The sequence below is a fragment of the Megalopta genalis genome, chromosome 1 (genome assembly GCF_051020955.1).
Source record: "Megalopta genalis isolate 19385.01 chromosome 1, iyMegGena1_principal, whole genome shotgun sequence".
NCBI classification, from domain to species: Eukaryota; Metazoa; Arthropoda; class Insecta; order Hymenoptera; family Halictidae; genus Megalopta; species Megalopta genalis.
Window position 1 is genome coordinate 26469341 of NC_135013.1, and position 10444 is coordinate 26479784.

General features: G+C 44.4%; 1 protein-coding gene across 3 annotated transcripts in view; it reads left to right on the forward strand.

The window, feature by feature from the left end:
* Nucleotides 1-10444, forward strand: part of LOC117220279 (uncharacterized) — a 350048-nt gene that overhangs the window by 148134 nt on the left and 191470 nt on the right. The window lies entirely within an intron of this gene.

Sequence of the window (10444 nt, forward strand, 5' to 3'; positions counted from 1 at the left end):
GAATCGGTAACGATCAAAGGCGAATAGGTAACACGAGGTAACACGATCAACAGCTTGCCGTTTGATTTAGAAATGCATTGTCTCTGACGTCATCAACGCGAACGAGAGTACAAGAATGTCGGGAATTGTGAGGCGGAGCAACGATTTAAGGCTTCGTTTAATCGAAGAATGTGGAAAAGACGAACGTTCGTGCGTTCTTTTAATAAAGATTATAAATGCAGATATTTGAGAGAAGCTGCTAATTACGATAAATAGATTCATAGTAGTGTACTATCATGATTTTTATTCGATTAACCAATCGAATTAATCCTTGATAGTTTTCTAGATAGTTGAATTTGAGTAAATAATGACAAAATTATGAAATTTGTATCGATTGTGTCAAAAATATATTCAACCTACAAAGTTACTATTCATTTTAAGTTAGAATTCATCTTGTTGATTATACCCTCGTGTAATCAATCGAAGTAACCCTTTATACAAATTAATGAAACTATAAAAGCTTTAATTTCTAAAATTAATATAAAATTACTTCTAAATTACAATAAATAAATTCGTACCACCATATTATCCCCACTGAGACTCAAATCAAATTTTCGATTTATATCTGAAAATGGAATCTGTACATGTCAAAACGTTCAGAAGACCAATGAAATAAATTATGAATTTACTATGAATTAACTTGACTCTAAATTATCATGACAATAAATTCGGTTATTAAACATTGTTATTTGTATAATAATCATGTCAGTAAACAACAACACCTCTCCTTTCTCATGATGAAGAAAATGTGACTTGACTTGCCACTGCGATTCTAGTCCATTGAAATGTAGCAGCGATATCAAAACGAAACTTCAAATATTTCTCGAATTTTGTTGTTCGAATGTATTGGATTATTTTTTCTCTTTTGAATACTCAGAAGTTTTTCCTTCTAGCATAGTAGAGTACCATTAGATAAACAATGATTTCATATGTATATAGAACAGAGTGCTCTTTGTCTTTAGGTGACGTTTTTGGTTTCGTCTTTGTGAAGTCTTCAGTCTCCTGGAGCAATCAGGAGAGTAAAGACGGTCCTTCCTCGTACATCAAATTAATAAACTAAAAGGGATAAGTTTAATTCACTGCGTTTTACTTTTATTTATCTACCCATTTCCAATAGAATGTTGTCGCTGGAATTGTATTGCTTGGACGTGGACATAATAATAAGTCACGGTTGAGAAGAGAGAAACGGTTGCCCGACGCGTTGCCTCGGCGCAGACGAAGCTTTACGGCCGCGTGTCGGCCTCTCTCGACGAAAACATGTTTTTTTCCCTCAGAATTCGCTAGCGTTTTCATAATTAGCGGATCTCCATCTCCGCGGCTTCTATCTGCGCGTTCGAGTCGGAGCCGCGATAAAGCGTCGCGCCACGGCTCGAGACCATCGCGTATACATACATATACACGTACATATACTATTCTCGGCGATGCTGGCAACGCGGATTGAATTCCTGCTCGGCTGCAATATCGGGCAGGCTATCGAAACCACCGATCTCCTGACGTCATCCCCAGCTGCTTTAGGGAAAACAGATTTCCGCGATACGTGCTATTCCCGCAACACGGCATAATGGCCAACGTGTCTCGACACGCCGCGCGTTTACGTGCCGACAGTTTCATTGTCTATCGTTTCTGCGAAGTCTGCGACACTCGGGAAGAGGCAAATCGCCGGCGATTACGGGCCGCCGCTTTGTCTCTTTGTCTTCGGCCCGATCCAACCGTGGCTCGCACCTGGTTAATTCATTTTTCGCCTTATTGTTCGTAATCGTCGCATTGTCTCTCGCGATTCCCTCGTTATTCCTTTCTATTAGCGGGGCCCAATACAATCTGCGTCCAAGGATTTACGCGAACTTTTGCGGAGATCCGCGAGAATTCGTTGCTGCTCGTTGACATTCATTATGGATTTTTTTTTCGTTGTAGATGAATGTTTTTATTTTATTGTACAGTGGAATTTCGATTAATCGGATTGGGTGCTTTCTCGATCTTTGTTGTTTAGATTTTGGATGATTCGAAGTACAGTTGATTCTTCCTAATTCAGATTGCGCATAAAAATGGATAATTTGGAAAGAGTAGATACGATTATATATTCGATACGATTATTATTATTATTAGTCTCGTTTTTATAGTTGTTGACAATCGGTAATTATGAAAATAATCGTATCTCCTCTTCCAAAATTGTCCATTTTTGTGTGCAATCTGAGCGCGAATTGGGGAGAAATTACTGTAATAATTGTGGAACTATTGGAGGACCTCGATTAAACCTCGATCTATCATTTGCATTATTATATTAATAATTTATCTGAAATAAGAAGAAATTAACTATCAATTTTGAATTCGGGTAATCGAAATTCTAATGTATTGAAAGAGTAACTGTTATAGCTGTTATTCTTCGCTTATGTGATAGACAAAGTCGAAGATGTGATCATATCACACGTATTTTTGACTTAAACATATATAAAATTGATATTTTGAATACCTAAAGGAATATACAGTGCATTTAATACGTAAAATAAAACTAACCGAATCCTAAAATCAAGGAACAATCGTTGATAGAACCGATGTAAAATTGCTTCTGGAGAACCGAAACTGATGTAAGCCAGAATCAATATAATTTTTAATTGGACTGCAGATCTTTTTGCAACATAAAAACGCTCTTCATCGATTGCAACGAATCTAAGTCAACTATATATTTCTTCCTTCAACAATTTCAGCGAGTTCGTAATAGCAATAAGTATTTGATAAGAAGCACATAACGAAGATTTTTAGAAATTCACAGAGGGATTATTTCGAATATACAACGAACTGTGAAAGAAATTAAACTTTTTTATTTAATTAAATAAATAATCTCTCCCGCACATAGTGTCTTAACAACTTCACTCGGAACCGATCTATAACATTTTGATTCCTCACAGAGGCATTCTTTCGAATACACAACGAAATTAAAAAAAAGAAAAAATAATCGTTTTGGAAAGGCATTAGATACTTCTCCCACACATAGTGCCTTAACAGCCTCAGTCGAATATACAACGAAATGTAAACAAAAATTAAACTTTTTAATTTAATTAAATAAATAATCTCTCCTGCACATAGTGTCTTAACAACCTCAGTCTGAACCGATCTACAACATTTTGATCCCTCACAGAGACAATCTTTCAAATACACAACGAAATTTAAAAAAAAATAACCTTTTTAGAAAGGTATTAAATACCTCTCCTGCACATAGTGTTTTAGCAACCTCAGTCTGAACCGACCTACAACATTTTGATCCCTCACAGAAACATTCTTCCTAACATACAACGAAATTTAAAGAAAAAAATGAACTTTTTAGAAAGGTATTAAATACCTCTCCCACGCATAGTGCCCCAACAGCCTCGGTCGGAACCGATCTATAACATTTTGAAACGGTTCTATCCGGGACCTTTTCATTCGCTGCACTCGAGCGTCGAGAGTTCGGCCCGAGCATTTCCATCTGTCCGGTTGGATCTAGCCGACGGTGTTGGATCACGGCGTCCGAATAGATCGTCGGCGCGAAGATCGAATCCGTGGGGCGAGAGGGGAGGAGAGGATCGCGACCAAAAGAGAAGAAGAAGAAGAAGAAGAAGAAGGCGAAGAAAGAAGAGAGCGAAAGAGAGAAAGAGATCGAGATCGAGAGAGAAAGAGAGAGACACGTTGATCCGAGGTTGTCGCGATGGAAGAACTGAATCTGTGAGAATGTCCTTCGAGGAGTTCGCCCACGTTCGTTTTTGCTTCCGAAAAGCAAGTTCTCCGCGTGTTCGTGGAACAAAGTGGGAACGCTCGGGCCGGGGGAGGGGCCGAGGAACGACCGGTACGTGAGTCAGTCCAAAGGAACCTGGCGTAAGGTACCGGCTGCAGCAGGAATCCTCTGCAGGACGTTGCACTGATGCGCCACGAAAGATGTCCCTCGATCTTCGGCCCGAATTAGGAGACGCGTCGCGGCACGATCGGCCGCCTCTTCAATTTTTCTCCCGATCCTCTTCCCGCCGGGGCCCGACGGGCCCCCTTTCCGCTCCGAGTTCCACGGCCGATATCCCCGAAAATCCTGGAGCAAGGCGGAACCCATCGCGAACGAACCACCGTCCTCCGCGTGCCCCGGGTTTTGCGAGGCTCTCCGTCCGCTCGCGCAGGCCTCCGTCATCCTCGGATCGGGCGGCACAATAGCCTCGCAGCTCCGGACGCGAGAGAGCTCTAATGACTGAAACGAGCAGACCACGTCATTTACTATGCCAGCTGCGGGGCCGGCACTTCGCGGGCCCGCTAACAATATTGCGACGGACATTTCCATAAAGGACTCCGGCGGACCCTTTGCTTACACCAATTTGCGGTACCGTTAACCGGGATCATTACTCGCGGCGCTGGTTTTTCCGGCCGCGCGGCGCTCGGCGCGCCGGCAATGCGGAAACGCAGCCACGAGGGCGGTTTGCGCGTCGCGTCGTTAGCACACTTTTACGGGACCACGGCATCCTTCGGATTTCTTCATCCCGAATGCGTCCGGGACGATCCTTTGCTCCGATGCCACTACTCGGCACCGGCCGGGATTAATCCTCGGCTAATGAGACGGAAGTCGGAGCGCCACGCGCGGCTGCTACCGCCGCCCGGCTACCTTTATTACAAAGGGCCCATATAATGGGCCCGGAGGAGGAGCGATCGCCAGGTGGCTCGCTCGCATTTTTCGCGATCGGTGGAACCGTGACGGCCGCTCGACGACTAGTCGACACGACGATTCCACAAGACGATTCCGTGAGGGCCCGTGCCCGCGTCGGCCGGCACGCGTGCTCGCCGTCAGCATCGGCGAGCGTTTTCCACGCGATCCTCCGCTCGGCCGGGCCGCGCGTGTATTCACGGGCCCCGACAATGCTTCCGCCGGGCTCTCGCGGTTCTTTCTTTTGGCTTGCGGAGCCACCGAGGTCGCGCCACTTAACGGTCCACGGCATATTGCATCGGGCCCGGCCGTTTCGTGTGTATACGCAGAGATTCGAATGGGCATTAAAGCCGGCCGGCCGCGCGAGGCATCCGCATGCCACCACGAGATCGAGAGAAAGAGAGGGCCCACCGGAATGGCGGCGCGAGGGTAGCCGAGCGAGAGAATCGCCGCGCCGCCGCCGCCGGGGTAAGAGAGAGAGTGCGTGCGACAATGGGGCATAACGCGCTCGGATAACGAGCGCGAGTTATGTCCCGTCATAATTTGCAATTTAGATTTCATTATCGCGCGATGCCACCGTTCCGCTGTTCTCGGCCGCTCTCGGGTCCTCTCGGCTGCTCGCCGACCAGTACCCACAATTTTCTGCTCCCGAACGGCCCAGGAAATTGTTACCGCGGGACCAGATGGACCAGTATTTATCCGGGGCCCGATCGCCGGCGAGCGATCGACGGGAAATTACTTCGGCGGAGGCAATTCTGGTACATATCGGCAATTTTTTCGAGAGAATGTTGGGAACGTGTTCGTTTTTGTAGCAGTTTTTATGTAGCAAATTTTATTTTTATAGCAAATTATATATATATAATTTGACAGACATATATATATATATATATATATATATATATATATATATATATATATATATATATATATAATTTGATATATATACATATATTGTATTAGGTCTACCGGAAAGTTCTGTCCGTTTTTGAATCGAAATATAACACAATTTTCATACATTTAATAATATTTTTTGTAGAATGTACTTTCCATCGTTACTTATGACTTCTTGCCAGTATGATGGCAACTTGTAAATGCCATTTTTAAAAAATGATTTATTTTTAGAGGCGAAGAACTAACTAGTGCTAGGTTGACATCAGCTTCAGTTTTGAATTTTTTTTCCTGTAAAAAGTTTTGCAAAGAGAGAAACAAGTGATAATCGGAGAATGCTATTATTATATATGTAGGAATTCATTTTCGAAATACAGTAAATTCTCTCTTCTATTGTCTCGCAACTTGTACACAAAAAATGGAGAATTTTGGAGGAGAAGATACGATTGTTCGAGCCTCCTGGCTCGTTTTTATGCTTGTCGGCAATCGGCGATTTTAAAAACGAGCCGCGAGGCTCAGATAATAGTATCTCTTTTTTCCAGATTGTTCATTTTTGTTTACAAGCTGAGCTACAATTAGAGAGAATTTACTGTACATTTTTTACGTAAGTGAACAGTCTCTCAATCTTTTTTTTCGATAAGAACACATCGTAGCGTGAAATCTCTACTCTTATTTTTTCAGTGCCGTCGGCATATGAGCCGTTTATTTTGAAAGTGGCATAAGTCACTTTGTTTTTAAGTCGATATATTTAAGGGTTTGCGTTTTAACACGTTTAAAAATATGGATGCTAACTTTCGAGAAGGTTTACTTGTATTTGTTATCTCAGGATACTGATATTTCTCTCAGTATAAATAATTTCATATAAACATTAAAAAGTCACCACTTTTCATTACGGTAAAGTGACTTATGCCACTTTCAAAATAAACGGCTCATGTAATGTACACAAAATTTCATCCGAAAACCCTTATTTTTATGGAAATAAGCAACGTTGCAACGTTTTCAATATTGTCACATAAAAGTTCGCTTTCATTTTCCCAGCAAAAATATAGAAATCGGTCAAACCAAAGTTGAAATTCGCGTTGCATAATATCAAATCCGATAATGTCGGCGTAAAAACGAACGTTCAAATCCGAGCAAATAATTCCGTAATCCGCGTATGGGTGACGCGACGGTCAAAGCGTTAAAACGCGCAGTCGGCCGCGTAGAAAGTGCTATTGAAAGTTGCAAATTGTTCGCGCATGGTGGACACATCGATCCAGAAGCAATCGTGGCAAATTGTAGGAAATTATATGCCGCATTTAATTTCTCCAGAATTTATTGATCAATAACACACGGTAAACAATTATCTCCGTTTTTTCACAGAACACTCGTTTGACTCGCGCTGTCTATTAACCCTTTGCATTCGAAGCTATTTTAACTGAAAATCTAAAATAATTTTTCTCACTTCTGCTACTTTTATTTTACATGACAAAGTGCATTTTATGCATATGAAGTAGACTCTTGTGACTCACACAATAGTTACGCAATTATAATTATTATATAATTATTATAATATTATAATAATATTATAATTAATATATTATATATTATATATAATATTAATAATTAATATATTATAATTAATTAAATAAATAATTATTATAATTAATATATTATATATTATATTAATAATTAATATCATATAATTATTATAACAAATCTTAACGGTGCCTCAGAGTCACCACCCGAGTACAAAGGTTTAATTTTATTAACACTAAACCTATCGCAGTCAAAGTGACCACTTTCTTATTTTGCAATTCTGCAAAGTTCCGAGACTCTTTTATGGAAAACGCTTGAATAAGTTATATTATTGCAGCAAGTTTTACAATAAAAACTTCACAAATTCCAAATAAATTCGGTCTTCTCACTTTTGTGAAGCAGTACATGCCAGTTAGTATTACTGCTCGGTAGGTTTAGTGTTAATTAACTGATGCGAGCCCTTAGTCCATACAAAATTAAACCAGATTCATACCTCCACGAGCGTATTCTTAAAAAATCAAGCCCGTCTCGAGTCCAATCGAGTCTAATCGAGTTTGGTAGCGACAGCCCACGCCCAATATACCCTGCAATCAAACGTTTTTAATTATTCCGAGCTCAGTTCAGACGACCGTCCGATCCGCGTGGTTCCGTCCGCTCCGAACGGGCGTGGCCGCGCCAGACGACCGAACAGTCTTCTTTTGCGGAAAACCGTATATTTCAGTGGCAGCCGGTAGAGGAAGCGGCGATAATTAACGTCGGTCCGCGATAAGCGGTGCAAGTATGCCAATAATTCTGTCCGCTCCGGCCGCGGTGTATCGCGGCCGGGCGGGGCGGGGCGGGGCGGGGAAGAAAGCGGAGAAAGAGACTGAGCGCGCGGAGAACAGAGAACGGTTAGAAGGCGAGATAAGATAGAAGCGTTGGTAGGCGAGGCCCGCGGAAAAATCGCGGACACAAGAAACGTAGATACTCGAAATAGTCGGCAGACAGAATGCTGATTTACGGCGTTTCACCGCGAGCCCGCGCGGGCGCGTTCGGCGTTTCAAGTCGTCCTGTTTAACAAGCTAAGCGATCGAGAGTTAAGGCGCTGCGAACGAGATCGTTTCTTCGTGAAAGTCGCGCGCGGCTCCGCGCCAGGAAACGCTCGGTTCCGTTGCCGCGGCCGTTGCCGTCGCTGTTCGCAGCGCAGACGTTGCTGCTGCTGTTGCTGCTGTCCGCCGTTTCTGTTGCCCCGATCGGGCAACGATAGCGATCGGCCGCGCTCGAGCGGCCTAATAACTCGCGATCTACCGTGGCCGGCTCCGTCCGTGGCCATCGGCACGCTTGCGTAAACGGGTTAACGGAGAGGTCAATGATGGAGAGGTATTAATAAATGGCTCGACAATGGGCGTGGAATTTTGCCGGCTCCGGTGAAGCTTAATCTACCGATTCGTGGAACGAGGCGCGATTGCCTCTCGTTTAGCCGCGATGGCGCGGCGAGGCGAGGCGAGGCGAGGCGGTTCGTACACGAGAAAACGCCGGCACGAGAGGAATTCCTAGGAGATTGCGTTCTTTCGCGGCGTCGCAACGTTCGGGCCGGCGATCTTTATCGCGAAATTTTCATCGGGAACGGACGAAAGTCGGGATCGACCCCCGATCCTGACCTCTAACCGCGGCGTTCCTTCCCGCCGCGGCGTGACCTTGATATCCTGACAATCCTTGTTAGAACAAACCTTGCACACCGCGAACCTGCTCTGCTCGGATCTGCGCTCGCGCGAATACTGTATCGCGATTTGTCAATCTTTTGTTTAAATATCTCCGTAGCAGGTTTCGAGCACTCTGTTATCGATGTTCTGATCGCGATCGTTTAAAATTGTAACACGTGGCGTGATATTTAGCGAATTTATAGCCTCTGCTCGACGATATTTTTATCGTATTTTATTAAGTGCATGTGAAATTCGGATTTCCTTTAGACGTGAACGTTTGTCTCCCTGTTTTTGTTGTGCTCTCCTTTTTTTGGCATAATACAGGGTATCCCGAAAATGTCTCGCAATCCGGAAATGGGAGGTTCCTGAGATCATTTGAAGCAACTTTTTCCTTTGCGAAAATTTTCTCCGTGGCTTCGTTTACGAGTTATTAACGAAAAACAGTGACCAATGAGAGGCGAGCTCTGCTGGCGCGCGGCGGCTCAGCCAACGCGTGCACGGAGCCCAGGTTCCGCTCATTGGCTCGGCCGCCTCGCGCCAGATGATCTCGCCTCTGATTGGTCACTGTTTTTCGTTAATAACTCGTGAACGAAGCCGCGGATTGCATTTTCGCTGAGGAGAAAGTTGCTTCAAATGACCTCGGGAATCCCCTACTTTCGGACTGCGAGACATTTTTTGGACACATACATGCGTTTAAGGGAGATCTCCCGATACGGTCGATTAAGTGCCGAGAATATTTGCGTCGAAATTCATCTAAATCCTAAACCGGTCCGCCCACCGTGTATGAAATTCGACTGGTATCAAGAGCCGAATACGATTCAAAAAGTAATCTCGAGACCGTTTCAGCCCCGGAGCGGAACCGAATCGCCGGTGTTCTCGGCTTCCGAGAAAAACGGCATCGGCGTGGCCAGCCCGGAAGATAAACCCGCGTCAACTCGCAACGGATCTCGCTGGAAGCCGCTCGAACCTCGCTTAATTTGATGCTCTGCTAAGCTCGCGACGCGGCGGACAGTTTCTCGCGCGACACGCGAAACCATCATTATCCAGTAATTTACGAGACCGAGCCACCGCGCCGCGGAGCAGCTATCGGCGCAAAACCCTTCCGCCGAGTGGAACTAATTCCCGGCGAAAAAGCCGACGAGTCGTCGTTAAAGGGAATTAATTAACGGCGTTTAGCGACTGATGGATTTTCGGTCGGGATCGCGCTAATAATAACGCGGAGATTATCCGCGGGCCGCGTGCGTGCTCATCGATTCCTCCCGACAAAGTTGCACATCCTGCCGATCGATCAACATTCCAGACCGACCAGATTCCACCGTGATTTTTTTCACCGATCCGCGCTCTCCGTCGCGGATGTAATCGCGACGAAGCTTTAATTAGATCGTCGCGTCGCGGGACTGCTTCAACGAGATCCGATCTCTTTCCTAGCAATTCTCCGACCAATTATCGATCTCGGATTTTTCCGATCAAACGAAATAAACCTGTCGCGTGAGAGGCGCGATCTTCCAGCTTTCTCCCGGGCCGAAATGCTTCGAATAGAGCGAGCGTCCGGTTCGGATGCGCCGTAGTACGCGTCGTTTATCTCATTAAATGCATCATATCATTTGATACTAGATATTGGCGCGTATGAAATGTCGGATTTTTAAGTGAATATATAAAACTACCT